The sequence below is a fragment of the Mytilus californianus genome, unplaced genomic scaffold (assembly GCF_021869535.1).
Source record: "Mytilus californianus isolate M0D057914Y unplaced genomic scaffold, xbMytCali1.0.p SCAF_8, whole genome shotgun sequence".
NCBI lineage: Eukaryota > Metazoa > Mollusca > Bivalvia > Mytilida > Mytilidae > Mytilus > Mytilus californianus.
The window spans coordinates 18,823,546-18,844,140 of NW_026262734.1; the positions used below are offsets into that span (position 1 = coordinate 18,823,546).

General features: G+C 33.0%; 2 long non-coding RNA genes across 3 annotated transcripts; one reads left to right on the forward strand and one right to left on the reverse strand.

Annotated features, from left to right (window-relative positions):
* Window positions 1–808: 808 nt before the first annotated feature.
* Window positions 809–6,834, reverse strand: LOC127711475 (uncharacterized). Its single transcript, XR_007986718.1, has 4 exons — window positions 6,614–6,834; window positions 5,370–5,461; window positions 4,059–4,225; window positions 809–1,014 (listed from the first exon to the last, which is right to left on the reverse strand). It is a non-coding gene; the product is annotated as an uncharacterized LOC127711475 (long non-coding RNA).
* Window positions 6,835–13,500: 6,666 nt separating this feature from the next.
* On the forward strand, window positions 13,501–19,637 carry LOC127711311 (uncharacterized). Of its 2 annotated transcripts, none has more exons than XR_007986642.1 (3): window positions 13,501–14,583; window positions 18,180–18,278; window positions 19,428–19,637. It is a non-coding gene; the product is annotated as an uncharacterized LOC127711311 (long non-coding RNA). The 2 variants fall into 2 exon arrangements; XR_007986641.1 differs by having other exon boundaries at window positions 13,501–14,466; window positions 19,428–19,635.
* The last annotated feature ends 958 nt before the right edge of the window (window positions 19,638–20,595 follow it).

Here is a 20,595-nt window from a genome sequence, read left to right on the forward strand (position 1 = left end):
CTGCATTTTCCCCCCTATGTTCTATTTTTAAACTAGATACCCTAATGCTTATTATGGCCAAGTTTGGTTAAATTTGTCTCAGTTGTTTCAGGAAAAGACTTTTGTAAAAGATTACAAAAATTTACGAAAAAATTGTTAAATTTGACTTTTAAGTGCAATAACTCCTTATGGGATCAATTGACCATTTTGATCCTGTTGACTTATTTGTGAATCTTATTTTGCTGAACATTATTGCTGTTTACAGTTTATCTCTATTATAATGTTCAAGATAATAACCAATAAATTGCTTTGGCGAGCGCAGCTGGATATGACCACAGAGGTCCAACCCTGAACAGTTGGGGCAAATATGGACACAATATTCGCGCTTGAACCAGGTCTGAATTTGGATTGCAATTCAAGATTTGACACATAATAGGTTTCTGACACAGTATAACTGTAGTCAAAGAACTTAGAATTGGTTATATGATTTGAATTTATATTCAAAATTTTGCTTTTGTGTAATACACTATGCTGTTGCGAATTGACCTCCACCCCCTTTTTAAAAAAAAAAAAAAATTTGAAGGATTTTCTTTTTGATTTTGATTTCTGAAATCTTGAGGAGAAAAAATAGTCCCCCCCCCTGATGCATAAAATGTAGGTAAAAAAAATATACTTTTGTTGGATCCTGCATCATAATTATTACAAGTTAATGAAGGCAAGTCATAATCATTGAGTACATGTACATTATATTTGAACTTAAAGTACGGTAAAGGATAATGTGATTAGTCTCTAATCAGTAAGAGGCCACACAACACTCTGTGACAACAGTGACATATAAGTCTCCCATAGATGCACATACTATTATTTTAGGTCTTTTGTATATATATGTTTAAGGTTACTTAGAATTGGCTGTTGACATACATGTACACATGGACTGTCAGGCATGGAGTCATTGGACCCTAGGTTACTCCAGTCCATTATCAGTCACTATCAATAGTCAACTCCTCTGTCCATTTGTTGTAATACAATGTACAGCTGAAAGGGAGAAAATAGTACTTTATTAATAGCATGTGGATGCAAGACTATAATAAGTATTCAAAGAGTTTTGCAAACAATTAGCTTATACATTTAGGAGAATTCTGTATTTACCTAGTGATGTGACAGTAAACAGTGGCAGATCCAGAACTTTTTAAAACTAAGGGGGGGGGGGGGGGGGCCCACTCCAGTCATGCTTTAGTGATTCCCTATATAATCAACTAAATTTTTACCACAAAAGGGGGGCCGCCCCCCCTGGATCCGCCTATGGTAATATCAAGTTTAACGAAGGCCAAGCTTAAAATACAATACAGTTATCTACTTTCTAATGCTGCATATTAAAATAAATACCATTTAACAAATGGTATGGCGTAAAATGAAATAAATGAAAAAGTCTGTGAAACTGTTGCATTGTCTTTAGCAAGTAAACAATGTGACGTCATATGCGTACTCATGATGTCAAACATAAAATTCTAGAAGTACATTTTATTTATACCTTTCTTACCCTTCAGAATGGTTTCAATGTTGACAAAAAGAATGGAGGACCTTTCACTAGACTGAAAATTTCAAAAAGTCCAGGACCTTTCATTTAATGCAAATTTTAACCCCTGCATGTAGACCAATTTGAAAACCTGGCCCAAAATAAATAGACAGCTGCACCATGAGCACATGATACACCAATCACTTATTCAAAGAATAAAGTTCAATAACTTTTCAATGTCATAATCAGACATTCATGAAAAACTAAAGGGAGGTTATCTTAATAGATATAAACCAGTCACCAAAGTTTCATGATAACTGCTCAAAGCATTGTCTGAAATATGAAAATCCCCCTTTTTTATGAATAAAATCACATAACTCTGAAACATAAAATCTAAAATTAATAAAAACCAAAAGGGAGCTTACAACAATAAATATAAACAATTCACCAAAGTTTTATGAAAACTGCTGTAAGCATTTTTGAGTTATTGTCTGAAAACTGGAAAATCTCCCTTTTTTAAATGAATATAACCCCACAACTTGGAAACATAAAATCTTAAATTTATAAAAATCGAAGGGGAGCTCATGTCAATAGATACAAACAAGTCACAAAAGTTTCTTGCCATTTGGTGAACACATTTTGAGTTATTGTCCCAAAACTGGAAAATCCCCCTTTAAAGTTTTTTAATGTTTTTTGGATATCAACAACTTTGTCAAACATACATGGAATTTTGACATGGAATTAGTTATATCTGCACACAAGAACACACATTTGTATGTGTTTTTTCTGCATAAACATGTAATTCATAATTTATTAAAACTTCCGACATAGTCCCATTGTGCATCTCTTTTTTATGCCCTTGTCGTAACGGAGGGGGCATTAAGTTTTACACTTGTCTGTCTGTACGTCCTTGCATACTTGCATTGCGAAATATGTTTTATACCCTTTTGATATATTGAATATTTTGGCATTACACAGTCATACTCTTCTTAAGACTGCATGAAATGACAAACTGTGAAACATTGTTACACTAAATCTGTTGAAAGTAAACTGATAGATATTTTAGTCTGGGAAAACATGTTTTTGCACCTTTTTTATTATAAGACCTATTGATGAATCCAGTCCTTTTTGGCTAATTTTGAAAGTTGGTTCTTATGTTGTTTGCTGTCTGCCATTACTGTATGTAGTTTATATTTTTCATCCTTGTAGGTTACTTTATGGTATTGATTTTGTTCATTGTTTAAGGCTGTACATTGACCAGTAAATGTTTACATCTTTGTCCTTTGGTCTATTAATTGATAGTTGTCACATTGAGGATCATACCTCATCTTTTTATATTTATATGCTAGGTCATTGAAAAAGCTCCAAGGATACAACATAATTTAATTGTTATATATTTGCAAATTCATTCTGATAATGCAAAAACATAAATTGATTGACTTTTTTTCTTTTTTTAATGTCCAGAGGCAAATATTTTATGTATTCTAAACGAGAACAACTTATCATGATCAATTCATAATATAGGCCAGTCTGACAATGCTTGTTTTAGACCCTTTTTGGTCTCTAATTCCTGAATGGTTTGGGCAATTACCCCCAAAATGAAACTTAACCTTCTACTTGTGGTACAATTTCATAGCAATTAAAATACTTATAAACAAGTTATTGTCCTGAATTTAGAAAAATGCTTGATTTGGGCCTTTTTTGGCCCCTAATTCCTACACTGGTTGAACCATGACGCCAAAAATAATCCCAACCTTCCTTTTGTGGTATTGAACCTTTAAATCTAATTTCATAGACATTCATACACTTAAACTGAAGTTATTGTCCGGAAACCAAATGTCTTCGAACGAGTTGATAGCAATATACGACCTCAAAACTTTTTTGCTGTAGTATACAATAATATGGTTGTTCTTTTAAACATTTTCATAAATAATCTAAAAGAAATGTAGACCTGTTTGGGATTGCTTGCAATGCAATTTTCATTACAATAAAAAACAATGTATATTTCCAAGGAATAACTTCTGTAAACCTAAATTTTAATAGCACTTACTTTCTAACTCATACATTTCAAAGTGACATTATTCCTGTATAAATTGACAAATAAACGGATCACCGATGTAATAATAAATCTTAATTATAAATTTAATACTAAACAGAAAACAATGAACTTGCGGAAAAGATGGTATACCGCCAACAAAAGGTGCAAAGGTTTTATTTCTTGGTTTCCTTAAACTAACCTCATCATGAATATCAACAATTTTTTTACGACTATGCCTCTATTGAAAACAGCATGCCTAAGTCACAGCTTCATAACTGTTGTGGCTAGACAAAAAAAGAACAAGTGATTAAGAGAGCATTGAATGCAATTTTCTATAAAAATGACCTGTAAAAAAAATAAATTTGTCACTTCTAACATGGATAATTTTCGAACTTGCCCACAACATTACAAGAATCAAACTTTAAACTATTTGACCTCAAACTTTTAAAAAAATCTTCGAAACTGCATGTAAAGAGTCTGACAAGAAAAAATTATTCAAACATAGTTATCATTTTCATTACATACCTCTCATCACAAAATTATTCATTGACTACTGCTCCTCATATGCACATAAATCAATAGGACAATCTATGACTCCACTATATAATCTAGAAAGCAATGCCTCAAATGAATTCTGTCCTGTTGCTTAACTTCTCCTACTTCTCAAAGTAATTGTACTTTCGTTGAAAAGGCTAAAATAAATAATGTTTAATAAAATGAAGTTATAATACAATGTATCTGCCAAAATTGCCTTTAATATTTTGATCTGGCAAAATTGGCTTGCTTTGATCTTTTAAAACTAGACCAACAAACTTTCCCTGAAAAAAAAATGACTACAAAAAAGTATTTAATCATTTTATTAATGTTATAATCCATCATATAAATTACATATGACCCTTGAATGAAGAGATGAACAAAAGTGATTACATGTATATATTACAGGATATCTGAATCTGTCATGATTTATAATGCCAATCTTTGGGGATTAAGTTATTAATAATCATGATACTTTGAAATTTTAAGTCATTCAAAGTTGTTTAAATTACACCAAAAGTTGGACTATTTTATATAAGGTAGTATCTGAGAAATGGACTAAACCAGGCAAGGTTTGGTGGTAAATACATTGTACATGTACAATGTACTTTGTTTTTGGCTTTGAACTAGGTGTTAGTAACTGGGAGTACTCTCAGATCTGAACTTGGTCTTTTTTGTTGTGGGGATGTATAAGTACCCACCACATCTTGTGTGTGGTTTTGTTAGATGTCTTTCTACTATGTATAGATGTTACGAGTTAAGCCCTTTTCACATCAATATACCAGGTAAGGAGGTGGGTTCGTCACCACAAACTACTAGTCTAGCCCCACCCCATCCTTTACATATTTGTATGTATGTGCCTGTCCCATGTCAGGAGCCTGTAATTCAGTGGTTCAGTTTGTCGTTTGTTGCTGTGTATCATATTTTGTTTTTTTTGTTCTTTGTTTTGTATATTAATTAGTCTGTTAGTTTTCTTGTTTGAATTATTTTACAAATTTGTCATTTTCATTTGGGGTCTTTTATAGCTGACTATATGGTATGGGGTTTGCTCATTGTTGAAGGATGTACAGTGACCTATAGTTGTTAACTTTGATGTCATTTGATCTCTGATGGAGAGTTGTCTTTTCTCATTAGTGTAAACAAGATTTTATTTTGAAAATAATTAGGTTATTTAAACATTACAATATGACAGTTTTATTAGGATTGGAAAACAAGTGAATTTTCACTGACTTTTACCAATTCCTCTCTTTTCTCATTGGCAATCATACCACATTTTCTTATTTTTATATTAACATTACGTACATGTAAAGTAGATCTTTCATCTTCTGGAGGTGTCCGATTCCTAAGTACGTGTACAACAGGGGGCCCTAATTAACAGCATGATTTTGAGTCGGCTAAAAAACAATCAGATAGATTATGATACAATTAACAGGTTTCTTTGCAATTATTTTGCAAATAACTAAGCTAATGCCAGAATAAAGTTATTTTCCAATAAATACATAAATTAAATAATAGTAAATAATGAATCTACAATTATATTTTAAGAAGTGAAACATTTAAATTCAATAAATATCATATATTAAATTTCACAACAATTTTTTTTAAAATTCTGGGTAGATAAGTTTTCATTTTTTTAAAGTGCGAGTTGGTAGACCTTTATCGGTTTATAATATATTTATTATATATTATCATGATTATATATTCATTTGGATTTTACCCAAGTTAGGCAAGTTGCCACTGTTGGCAGGAGTACATTGTATATTTAACAGGATTTAATCCTTTTCACAAGTGGGGCGATTTTTTTTTTAATGTGGGGCAAGCAAGTTGGTATGAAGGGAGCTACCACTTGATTTGGGGGGGGGGGGGGGGGGGGGGGGGGCTAGGATGAAAATGTTATCCTGCATTTTTTTTAGTTGTAATATCTCTCCTGACAGTTTATTATTCACTCTTTTCGGTCCTGGCTTTTATTTTTTTACTCAAAACTCCTGTCCCGCATTTTTTCAAATTCCGTCAAAGCCCCCTCTCCCATAAAAATCAAATGGTAGCTCCCTAAACAAGAGTGGAGCGATTTTAAAATAATGGGGCGTTTTGCCAATTGCAATGGGGCGAGTTGACTTGCTTCCGTTTTTGCCAATCTTTGACTGATTTTCGGGTTTACATGCGTGACATGGATAAAGTCAAATGGTTTTTCGTGAAAAGTATAGCACTAGCATCTTCAAAAAAATGCGCATGATTATATTTACATTTCATTGCGCTTTCCAAGTACAATAAGTTGGTACGTAATCCATCAAAACGAAACACTTTCGTTGCGTTGACTTTCTGATGTATACACCTTATCGCTATTCCCGGCTGACCCGAGAATCTGTCCCGCTTGAACTTTTGACGTCATACAACAATCACTTTTCCATTGTGGCGTCAGATATTTTGTATTGTGACGTCAAAATTTTACGGGAACCTGTGTGATGGCCAGTAATGGCGGACAAATAGCGATAAGGTGTATTGCTTCGTTCCCCGGATTCAGTTAATCGACAATGTAAGTTACTAACCCATTTCAATATATCTGTTTATAATAACTTTTTGATCCATCAGTTTGAAAAATCAAAGGTCTTTGTATCAACTATCTGACTATCTTTGTCCATTCTTTTTAAACAGTAAAACATGAATTCAGCAGCAGACGAGCGTCTATGGATTTTGCGTTATAGTATAAAAACGGCAACGGTGAAAAGATTTCCGGGTTTCCGTATTCGACGTGCCAAGCTTTCGTACATAGTCTGGAATCAAGAATGGGGATTTAAATAAGGACACAAAAAAAATATATAGATAGTTGAAAAGCAAAAATATAGAAAGAAGGATCATAGAGAATAATTGAGTATACTTAATTATGAAGAATCATGCAAAGACATTATTCTCAGAGCATATACATGTCTCTGGAAGAATTGAGAATAAAGAAAAACTAAATAAAGAATATTCAATCATTTATATATTATTTATAACTCATTCACATTTTGTTCCATTCAGAATTAAATAACTCTGCTGAGGGGGCATGAGAAGTTTGGAAAATTGACAAACGATAATTACTCTAATCAGAGGAGAATTAAATGTTAGACAGTTAGAGTGTAATAAATAAAATATAAACATATATTTTTCAAAATGATGTCACAGAAAACACAGATTTTTTTTTTATTACTAATAAGATTCTGCAATTTGAGTATCTATGTCCAACAGATGTCAGCGAATTAGAAATTTTACTAATCTGATAGACGTTTAGTTAAGAATCTGTGACAAGTTCTTTTGTAATATTATTAGGAAATTGCCTACCGCCTCCTTGATTTAGAATTGCATACTCTTCAAGATTAAGGTAGCCTACACAAATAACAGCCAGTTTTGGACTTGATCTTTTTGTCCAAGGTTAAACAATATATTTTGTTTTATAATTTTCAAATCATGAACTATGCAAATATTTTTAACACTATCTCCTCATGATATTCGACGAAAATCTCACCAGATCTTATCTTCACATGTTTGCCAATATGGCGAATCAAATCAAAGTTTTACTTACTTAATTTGGCAATAACATGTATACTCAAACCTAGGTTGCCACATGTTGAGCAGAAAGTTCCTAACTAAATTATCATTCACAATACTTGAGTTCACCCATGTATTTTGGAGGTTCGTGTTGCACATAAAGGCGGATTTAGAGCACCCTGTCCCTCCCCTTTTTGTGGGAAAAATTTGATCTATTATATCGGGAATCACTGATGCATGACTAGGGAGGCCCCCTCTTTAGCAGTCAGTGGGCCCCCTTATGAAAATTTCTGGATCCGTCAATGGCACAATCTTTAGTTTTTGTGTAATGTTAAGCCCAACGGTTACTGGGAATTTCTGTCCAGTATTTCATACCAAGGTTGTTTGGGTATCACAGTTTTAAAATGTTATCACCGTTAATCCAATAAACAAATCCTTGGTTGATCTATTCTTAAACAATTTCTTTCCAGTAGTACCCTCACAATGGTATTAATGACATTAATGCCTCCAACCTGGGACTATTATGGAGACTATTATACAATAGTCCCAGCTCCAACACTGATCATTGATATTTATGTTCCCCTTATAAATAGAATAGAGAAATTGAGGACATTTGTTCCACATTTTATGAACTTTGAAAAAAACACAAGCACATGTAACTTTTGACACCACCTGCGGGCAAGTGCCTGCAGGACACTGATGTGGTGGCACGTGGGTGGTGGTAAGTCAGTTGCGGATCCAGAACTTTTCATAAGGGGGGCCCGCTGACTGACCTAAGGGGGGCCCAGTCCAGTCATGCTTCAGTGATTCCCTATATAATTAACCAAATTTTTCCCACGAAAGGGGGGCCAGGGCCCCCCAGCCCCCCCCCCCCCCTGGATCCGCCTATGTAAGTTTATAACCGCCGTTGCAGTAAACCCCTCTCAACCCACCAAATGCTTGCTTGAAACACAAGTAAAATATAAGCAGGTAATTATGTCCTTTGCTTTTATTCCACACCAAAGATGAAGAAATGTATGATAAAGTTATAATGGTATATTATTCTGTACATTGTATAAGCCTAAAAATTAAAGGGACGAAAGTATGTAGTGACTATTGTTTGTCGTGATTTAAACACGATAATAGTGTTGCTTTCCCCTATATCTTATGAGCCGTATTGAACAGGACAGACTACCCCAAACACTCTGAAACTTTTCAAGTACTTTCTATATGCTCATGTGTACTATCTTGTTAGCATAGTTTTGTACTTGGACAGATAATCAGAATGGTCAACAATCAAGTATTGACAATGTTAATTGGTCACGTTTGTTTGAACTACCAAACCAGGTAATTTTTTAAATTTACACTTGTACAACCCAATGTCAATGTTACATACAATCAGTCATTTTTGTAACACAAGGGTTACAAATAAGAAAATACTAAATAAAATATGCAAATGTATAATTTAGTTCCATAACTGTATGAAGCACCTAAGACTTAAATATATCTACTGGGTGTATCTGTCTGTCTTTTGTCCAAGATAGTTGGCAGATATATAGGAATAAAAAGAGATGTAAGGTTATTGTAACACACCTTTGAGAAAGTTATTCAAACAATAATAACAAAAACACAACACAACACAACACATCTAGATATTCCAAGTTCTAAATCATTTTTTTTCAAAGTGGTGAAGATCAAAAGATCTGCCATTAACACCAAATTCTCCCAATATAAACGCATACTTCTTTTACCTGTGTATATGTATTAAAAGAAATACCAATGAAAATCTTAATTAAAATAAATGTTTAAAGATTAAACTTGTAATTGTTCAAATAAGAAGAACATTTTATGGGGGAAGGTGGATGATTCACAGAATCCCCTGGCCTACTCCCTTTAGGAATTATATATAGAGAGAAACTTTTTACAAGTCTAGTCTCACTTTTTTTCAGGATCCTGGACCCATATCTGACAATTATTGCAATTTTATTTACTTTGCCTCTTTTTTCCTGCGATTATTTTCCTAAGCTGATTGGATAAAATACCATTTATTATGGTGACAATTAAGGATAATCAGGGGCTGATCCAGCCATTTTTAAAAGGGGGAGGGTCCCAACACAGGATAAAAGGGGGGTTCCAATTATGTTTCCCCATTTAAATGCATTGATCATTCAAAAAAGGGGGGGTTTCATGTGAAAATAAATTTTTTAAAAAGTAAAATAAGATTTTCAATGGAATATATGTCTTACAAGGTATTAGATGTTAATAAACAAGTTTTAATTTTGATGTTAATTTTTTTCAACTTGGACACAATTAACTTTTTTTCATGTGAATTTCACATGAAAAATTTAACGTAAAATTCACGTGAAAAATTTAACTTGAATTCACATCAACAAAATTTTCCTGTGTAACACATGCGTTTGACTATACATGTGTTACACATGCAAATATCGCATGTGTCACATGCGTTTTCCAACACATGCGTGACACAGGTGTTTTTCTGACACATGCAATTCACATGCGTGTATTACGCATGTGAACGCATGTGTACCACGCATGATTCACATGCGTGGCAAGAAACATGTGTATTACGCATGTGACACACCTGTGACACATGCGTTTTTAGGTACATGCGTGACACATGTGTGGCATTTTTGCCCTAGTAGTGCATCAACCCGTTCAACTGCCGTGCAGTGGTAAACAGCCACTTCTAAAATTTGACATAACACGACTATGAAGACTATTACGAACTAGTTTTACATAAGAACTGAATGTACCTTTCGAATTTACAGGTTTTTGTTATAAATTAAATTCTAAATCACACAAGAAGCTCGACTTCTTATTTTTTTGGTTTAATATAAATATTAAGCGAATTTAATTATTTTGGCCTCGTTTTTGTTGCTGTTGCTATTATTCGTTGTCGTTTTTTTTCAAATAATAATTTCGTACAGCTATTACTTTCAATTTGTTTTTGTATTTCTTTTGATTTATCAAAATTTTTGTCTCCTGTTGATTTTTTTTTCTTTGTCTAGCTTGTATTTTTTTAAAAATTTTAATTTAAATGAGTTTTTTTATTGAAGCTTTTAATTCTTGCTTGAATCATGTCCATTCTTATTTTAAAGAACACCATTAAGAAAAAATGATGACTAGTCTGAGAAAAGTCTGCAATATCATTTCTAAGGGTAATTAATATCAGACAAATTTCAATGTATTTACATTTTACATGAAGCTTCTAAAAGTCAACAATCATTCATATGATCTTCATTTCCAGCATTTTTCTGTTTGAACCCAGTTTCAATTAATCTTCATATTGCAACCTCGTTGAAAGTACTCTTTGTGGTTTCTTTTCTTAGTACTAGGGCAAAAATGCCACACATGTGTCACGCATGTACCTAAAAACGCATGTGTCACAGGTGTGTCACATGCGTAATACACATGTTTCTTGCCACGCATGTGAATCATGCGTGGTACACATGCGTTCACATGCGTAAAACACGCATGTGAATCGCATGTGTCAGAAAAACACCTGTGTCACGCATGTGTTGGAAAATGCATGTGACACATGCGATATTTGCATGTGTAACACATGTATAGTCAAACGCATGTGTTACACAGGAAAATTTTGTTGATGTGAATTTAAGTTAAATTTTTCACATGAATTTTACGTTAAATTTTTCATGTGAAATTCACATGAAAAAAAAGTTAATTGTGTCCAAATTGAAAAAAATTAACATCAAAATTAAAACTTGTTTATTAACATCTAATACCTTGTAAGACATATATTCCATTGAAAATCTCATTTTACTTTAAAAAAAATTATTTTCACATAAAACCCCCCTTTTTTTGAATGATCAATGCATTTAAATGGGGAAACATAATTGGAACCCCCCTTTTATCCTGTGTTGGGACCCTCCCCCTTTTAAAAATGGCTGGATCAGCCCCTGATTATCCTTAATTGTCACCATAATAAATTGCAATAATTGTCAGATATGGGTCCAGGATCCTTAAAAAAAAGTGAGACTAGACTTGTAAAAAGTCTCTCTCTATATATAATTCCTAAAGGGAGTAGGCCAGGGGATTCTGTGAATCATCCCCCTTCCCCCATAAAATGTTCTTCTTATTTGAACAATTAAAAATTTAATCTTTAAACATTTATTTTAATTAAGATTTTCATTGGTATTTCTTTTAATACATATACACAGGTAAAAGAAGTATGCATTTATATTGGGAGAATTTGGTGTTAATTGCTGATCTTTTGATCTTCACCACTTTGAAAAAAATTGATTTAGAACTTGGAATATCTAGATGTGTTGTGTTGTGTTTTTGTTATTATTGTTTGAATAACTTTCTCAAAGGTGTGTTACAATAACCTTACATCTCTTTTTATTCCTATATCTGCCAACTATCTTGGACAAAAGACAGACAGATACACCCAGTAGATATATTTAAGTCTTAGGTGCTTCATACAGTTATGAAACTAAATTATAAATTTGCATATTTTATTTAGTATTTTCTTATTTGTAACCCTTGTGTTACAAAAATGACTGATTGTATGTAACATTGACATTGGGTTGTACAAGTGTAAATTTAAAAATTACCTGGTTTGGTAGTTCAAACAAACGTGACCAATTAACATTGTCAATACTTGATTGTTGACCATTCTGATTATCTGTCCAAGTACAAAACTATGCTAACAATATAATACACATGAGCATATAGAAAGTACTTGAAAAGTTTCAGAGTGTTTGGGTAGTCTGTCCTGTTCAATACGGCTCATAAGATAAAGGGGAAAGCAACACTATTATCGTGTTTAAATCACGACAAACAATAGTCACTACATACTTTCGTCCCTTTAATTTTTAGGCTTATACAATGTACAGAATAATATACCATTATAACTTTATCATACATTTCTTCATCTTTGGTGTGGAATAAAAGCAAAGGATATAATTACCTGCTTATATTTTACTTGTGTTTCAAGCAAGCATTTGGTGGGTTGAGAGGGGTTTACTGTAACGTCGGTAATAAACTTACATAGGCGGATCCAGGGTGGGGGGCCCGGGCCACCCTTTTGTGGGAAAAATTTGGTTGATTATATAGGGAATCACTGAAGCATGACTGGAGTGCCCCCCCCCCTTTAGGTCAGTCAGCGGGCCCCCCCCCCTTATGAAAAGTTCTGGATCCGCCACTGACTTACCACCACCCACGTGCCACCACATCAGTGTCCTGCAGGCACTTGCCCGCAGGTGGTGTCAAAAGTTACATGTGCTTGTGTTTTTTCAAAGTTCATAAAATGTGGAACAAATGTCCTCAATTTCTCTATTCTATTTATAAGGGGAACATAAATATCAATGATCAGTGTTGGAGCTGGGACTATTGTATAATAGTCTCCATAATAGTCCCAGGTTGGAGGCATTAATGTCATTAATACCATTGTAAGGGTACTACTGGAAAGAAGTTGTTTAAGAATAGATCAACCAAGGATTTGTTTATTGGATCAACGGTGATAACATTTTAAAACTGTGATACCCAAACAACCTTGGTATGAAATACTGTACAGAAATTCCCAGTAACCGTTGGGCTTAACATTACATAAAAACTAAAGATTGTGCCATTGACGGATCCAGAAATTTTCATAAGGGGGCCCACTGACTGCTAAAGAGGGGGCCTCCCTAGTCATGCATCAAATTTTTGCCACAAAAAGGGGAGGGGCAGGGTGCTCTAAATCCGCCTTTATGTGCAACACGAACCTCCAAAATACATGGGTGAACTCAAGTATTGTGAATGATAAAGTTAGGAACTTTCTGCTCAACATGTGGCAACCTAGGTTTGAGTATACATGTAATTGCCAACTTGAAATTTAGTAAGTAAAACTTTGATTTGATTCGTCATATTGGCAAACATGTGAAGATAAGATCTGGTGAGATTTTCGTCGAATATCATGAGGAGATAGTGTTAAAAATATTTGCATAGTTCATGAGTTGAAAATTATAAAACAAAATATATTGTTTAACCTTGGACAAAAAGATCAAGTCCAAAACTGGCTGTTATTTGTGTAGGCTACCTTAATCTTGAAGAGTATGCAATTCTAAATCAAGGAGGCGGTAGGCAATTTCCTAATAATATTACAAAAGAACTTGTCACAGATTCTTAACTAAACGTCTATCAGATTAGTAAAATTTCTAATTCACTGACATCTGTTGGACATAGATACTCAAATTGCAGAATCTTATTAGTAATAAAAAAAAAATCTGTGTTTTCTGTGACATCATTTTGAAAAATATATGTTTATATTTTATTTATTACACTCTAACTGTCTAACATTTAATTCTCCTCTGATTAGAATTTAGAGTAATTATCGTTTGTCAATTTTCCAAACTTCCCATGCCCCCCTCAGCAGAGTTATTTAATTCTGAATGGAACAAAATGTGAATGAGTTATAAATAATATATAAATGATTGAATATTCTTTATTTAGTTTTTCTTTATTCTCAATTCTTCCAGAGACATGTATATGCTCTGAGAATAATGTCTTTGCATGATTCTTCATAATTAAGTATACTCAATTATTCTCTATGATCCTTTTTTCTATATTTTTGCTTTTCAACTATCTATATATTTTTTTTTGTGTCCTTATTTAAATCCCCATTCTTGATTCTAGACTAACTCTCATATATATACGTAAATGTACGAAAGCTTGGCACGTCGAATACGGAAACCCGGAAATCTTTTCACCGTTGTCGTTTTTATACTATGACGCAAAATCCATGGACGCTCGTCTGCTGCTGAATTCATGTTTTAAAAGAATGGACAAAGATAGTCAGATAGTTGATACAAAGACCTTTGATTTTTCAAACTGATGGATCAAAAAGTTATTATAAACAGATATATTGAAATGGGTTAGTAACTTACATTGTCGATTAACTGAATCCGGGGAACGAAAGTCAACGCAACGAAAGTGTTTCGTTTTGATGGATTACGTACCAACTTATTGTACTTGGAAAGCGCAATGAAATGTAAATATAATCATGCGCATTTTTAGGAAGATGCTAGTGCTATACTTTTCACGAAAAACCATTTGACTTTATCCATGTCATGCATGTATAAACCCGAAAATCAGTCAAAGATTGGCAAAAACGGAAGCAAGTCAACTCGCCCCATTGCAATTGGCAAAACGCCCCATTATTTTAAAATCGCTCCACTCTTGTTTAGGGGACGACCATTTGATATTCTGGGGGGGGGGGGGGGGGGGGGCAGGAGGATTTTGAAAATAAATAGCTCAGCCTTGATAATAAAAAAAATGAATGGTTTGTTCTGTGGTAGTTTGAAAATAAATGACCTGACCTACAATGTATTGAAAATAAATAACTCTGCAGGTCTTTTAAGCCATTTTATAAAATTTAATGCTATTCTAAAGTATACTTTTTCTAAAGTATGAAATGGCACCAGATTCTACCAAAATTCGTCTTTTTTTCATATTTTTTTCAGGAAAAACTTCCCAAATCTTTTATAATACAATGTATAAATATTAATGTACTTGAAATGTCTGAAAATGGGTTTCAATTAACTAGAGGTATATTAACTCAGGAACATTTACCTCACTTTCATAAGAGGGCTGTAACTAAATTGAGGCAAATGCCTCAGGTAGGAAATTTCAAAAACAAAATCTTGTCTTCATATCAAATTGTTTTTACTTCGAATGCCTTGCAAGAAGCAAGTTCTGTTCACCCTCTGACATAACCCCTGTTTTTCAAGATCCATGTTTCTCATTTAATTATAGTTTTCAGTGTTATTTGTCTATAATGTTTGTGGTTTTGTGTTTTATCTGTTCCAGGGTTTGTCTTTTGTTCATTGATTGCCCTTCTTTATTCTCTTAGTGTTGCATTCCATTGTAATTTTGTAATTTTTTTATACGACCGCAAAAATTAAAAAATTTTTGGTCGTATATTGGTGTCACGTTGTCGTCGTCGTCCGGCATCGTCGTCGTCGGAAGACAGATGGTTTCCGGATAATAACTTTAGTATAAGTAAATAGAAATCAATAAAATTTTAACACAAGGTTTATAACCACTAAAGGAAGGTTGGGATTGATTTTGGGGGTTATGGTCCCAACTGTTTAGGAAAAAGGGGCCCAAATAAGCATTTTTGTAGTTTCCAGACAATAACTTGTGTTAAAGTGTATGAATCTCTCTGCAATTATACCACTAACTTCCATACAACATAGGGATTGTTAGGATTGACTTTGGGGGGTTATGATTCAAACCATTTAGTAATTAGGTGCAAAAAAAGGGGAAAAACAATGGTTTTTCTGGTTAAAGGACAATTGAGACAATTTAAAAGCAGTGTAAGGGAGGTAATCCAATTCAAATTAAAGAACACTGTTTGATTACCTCCCTTACACTGCTTGTAAATTATGTATTAAGAAATGATGATTGTCTTGAGGTGATTAGCTGTCAATTTATTTTTAGCAGTTACTATTAATTAATATTAATTTTAGCCATGACTATGTATGTCATTTTATATTTTAAAACTTTTATGATTATTTAAATGGGTAATTTTGGTTGCAAACTGCATTAGAAATTTGAATTGAGATACTGACCATATCTTGAGGGAAAGATTTTTTTTAGGGAATAAGGGAAAGGGGGGAGGTGAAAAAATTGGAGGGGGGGGGGGACAATTTTTCTCATTTCAGATTTCAGAAATTAAAAGAAAATTTCTTCAAATTTTTTTTTTGGGGGGTTAATATTCAACAGCATAGTGTATTGCACAAATGCAAAAAACAGGGGTAAAATATTTTTTTTTTTTGGTTAGGGGGGGGGGGTCAATTCGCAACAGCATAGTGTATTGCACAAAAGCAATAAATTGAATATAAATTCAAATCATATAACCAATTTGAAGTTCTTTGACTACAGTTTTTCTTTTATTATTATGTGTCAAAAATTTAGTTACAATCCAAATTCAGACCTGTATCAAGCGTGAATATTGTGTCCATTTTGGCCCAACTTTTCAGGGTTGGACATCTGCGGTCGTATCAAGCTGCGCTCAGCGAAGCAATTTATTTAAACTTGAGTTTTATTTTATTTAAGGACTTTTTATCTAATTTTACAAACTACATGAATTTCAAATTGTATCTCAGTTAGGAACTACATCAAGTTGTAATTGAAATGTGTTATAGAAACTTACTTGACATAGTTATATCAATGATAATCAGCCCTTCTTAACTTAATTTGAGAAAAAAACAACACATAATTGACAGGTGTATTAAAAAGATTTTCTGCAAGCCAAAACACTATAAAAAAAAAAGCAGCCACATACTTAAGTTTGTGAATTACACTTTTTGCTTTATCCTACATATTGGTCTTTCGATGTTGTCCCTAAAAACTAAAAGTTTTACACTGAATCTATATATTTTGCTTTGAGACCAAAATATTGTCGAAAAAATAATTAACAGAACTTGTGTTTCAGATAAAGAAAGGATCTGGGAAACGCGCAGAATGCACGATTTTGCTTCATTTTTGTATATCTTCTTGGGGCCTTCAACGGCCCCCAAAACCTTTGCCGAATTTTTTTTATGCAAATATGTTTGACATTACTTTTAAAAGAGGCTTAGTTACAGCCCCACTTTAATACCTTGTACGTATGCAATAAATGCAGTTTGGAATTCAGAAGAATCACTTCCACAGGATGATGATTAATTCTGATCAAATGGTACATAATGATTTGACTATACATTTATTATCTATTTAGGAATAAAAAAAAATTAAAAATTGTGTGTTTTCAAATATTATAAATATAATTGTGAAAATAAATAATCAGTCCCTTGTTTTAATGAAAATGAAAACTCATGCTTCAACAGTGCAGAAAATAGATAATCTCTTCTTTTAGTTCACAAAAATAAATAACCGATCCAAAACAAATCCTCCTGGCCCCCACCAGAATATCAAATGGTCGTCCCCTTAGGGAGCTACCATTTGATTTTTATGGGAGAGGGGGCTTTGACAGAATTTGAAAAAATGCGGGACAGGAGTTTTGAGTAAAAAAATAAAAGCCAGGACAGAAAAGAATGAATAATAAACTGTCAGGACAGATATTACAACTAAAAACAATGCAGGATAACTGTTCATAACATTTTCATCCTACCCCCCCACCAAATCAAGTGGTAGCTCCCTTCATACCAACTTGCTTGCCCCACATTAAAAAAAAATCGCCCCACTTGTGAAAAGGATTAAATCCTGTTAAATATACAATGTACTCCTGCCAACAGTGGCAACTTGCCTAACTTGGGTAAAATCCAAATGAATATAATCATGATAATATATAATAAATATATTATAAACAGATAAAGGTCTACCAACTCGCCCTACATGTACTTTAACTGAATGAAAACTTATCTACCCAGAATTAAAAAAAAAAATTGAAATTTAATATATGATATTTATTGAATTTAAATGATGTTTCACTTCTTAAAATATAATTGTAGATTCATTATTTACTATTATTTAATTTATGTATTTATTGGAAAATAACTTTATTCTTGCATTAGCTTAGTTATTTGCAAAATAATTGCAAAGAAACCTGTTAATTGTATCATAATCTATCTGATTGTTTTTTAGCCGACTCAAAATCATGCTGTTAATTAGGGCCCCCTGTTGTACATTGTACATGTACTTAGGAATCGGACACCTCCAGAAGATGAAAGATCTACTTTACATGTACGTAATGTAAATATAAAAATAAGAAAATGTGGTATGATTGCCAATGAGAAAAGAGAGGAATTGGTAAAAGTCCGTGAAAATTCACTTGTTTTCCAATCCTAATAAAACTGTCATATTGTAATGTTTAAATAACCTAATTATTTTCAAAATAAAATCTTGTTTACACTAATGAGAAAAGACAGCTCTCCATCAGAGATCAAATGACATCAAAGTTAACAACTAGAGGTCACTGTACATCCTTCAACAATGAGCAAACCCCATACCATATAGTCAGCTATAAAAGACCCTAAATGAAAATGACAAATTTGTAAAATAATTCAAACAAGAAAACTAGCAGAATAATTTATATACAAAACAAAGAACAAAAAAAACAAAATATGATACACAGCAACAAACGACAAACTGAACCACTGAATTACAGGCTCCTGACATGGGACAGGCACATACATACAAATATGTACAGGATGGGGTGGGGCTAGACTAGTAGTTTGTGGTGCCGAACCCACCTCCTAACCTGGTATATTGATGTGAAAAGGGCTTAACTCGTCAGATCTATACAAAGTAGAAAGACATCTAACAAAACCACACAAAAGACGTGGTGGGTACTTACACATCCCCACAACAAAAAAGACCAAGTTCAGATCTGAGAGTACTCCCAGTTACTAACACCTAGTTCAAAGCCAAAAACAAAGTACATTGTACATGTACAATGTATTTACCACCAAACCTTGCCTGGTTTAGTCCATTTCTCAGATACTACCTTATATAAAATAGTCCAACTTTTGGTGTAATTTAAACAACTTTGAATGACTTAAAATTTCAGAGTATCATGATTATTAATAACTTAATCCCCAAAGATTGGCATTATAAATCATGACAGATTCAGAGATCCTGTAATATATACTGTACATGTAATCACTTTTGTTCATCCCTTCATTCAAGGGTCATATGGAATTTGTATGACGGATTAGAACATTAATAAAATGATTAAATACTTTTTTGTAGTCATTTTTTTTTCAGGGAAAGTTTGTTGGTCTAGTTTTAAAAGATCAAAGCAAGCCAATTTTGCCAGATCAAAATATTAAAGGTAATTTTGGCAGATACATTGTATTATAACTTCACTTTATTAAACATTATTTTTTTTAGCTTTTTCAACGAAAGTACAATTACTTTGAGAAGTAGGAGAAGCTAAGCAACAGGACAGAATTCATTTGAGGCATTGCTTTCTAGATTATATAGTGGAGTCATAGATTGTCCTATTGATTTATGTGGATATGAGGAGCAGTAGTCAATGAATAATTTTGTGATGAGAGGTATGTAATGAAAATGATAACTATGTTTGAATAATTTTTTCTTGTCAGGTTCTGTACATGCAGTTTCGAAGATTTTTTTAAAAGTTTGAATTCTAAGTTCTTTTACTACAGTTATTCTGTGTCAGAAACCTATTATGTGTCAAATATTGAATTGCAATCCAAATTCAGACCTGTATCAAGCGCGAATATTGTGTCCATATTTGCCCCAACTGTACAGGATTGGACCTCTGTGGTCATATCCAGCTGCGCTCGGCAAAGCAATTTATTGGTTATCATCTTGAATATTATAATAGAGATAAACTGTAAACAGCAATAATGTTCAGCAAAATAAGATTTACAAATAAGTCAACAGGATCAAAATGGTCAATTGACCCCATAAGGAGTTATTGCACTTTAAAGTCAAATTTAACAATTTTTTCGTAAATTTTTGTAATCTTTTACAAAAGTCTTTTCCTGAAACAACTGAGACAAATTTAACCAAACTTGGCCATAATAAGCATTAGGGTATCTAGTTTAAAAATAGAACATAGGGGGAAAAATGCAGTTTTTGACTTATATCTTTGAAACTAAAGCAAAAGTATATCGGTTGCATTATTTCATGCATCAATTGTAAAATAAAAAAAATATCAGGTGAGCGACACAGGCTCCTTGGAGCTTTTAGTTGGTATTGTAATTTAAATGAGGTTAAGACATGTAAGAAAGGGGCTTGAAAAATGAGGAATTGTGTTTGTACAAGCACTTAGTAATCTAGATCTATAATACTAAAATAACAAGGTCCAATTTGTGAGCCGGCATGACATAAAAATGACGATTCAAAGAATTCAACTTTATTTATAACTTATATATATAGGACAATGGTGTTGATTAAAAGTTACACCATTCCAGGCCCATTTGTTTTCCACATAATTATTACTACAGATGATTAACAAGTTCTGGGTCGACGGGTTCAAAAAGAAAGATTTTGAAAGCAGAGAAAACTGTGCACCTAATGACCAGCATGA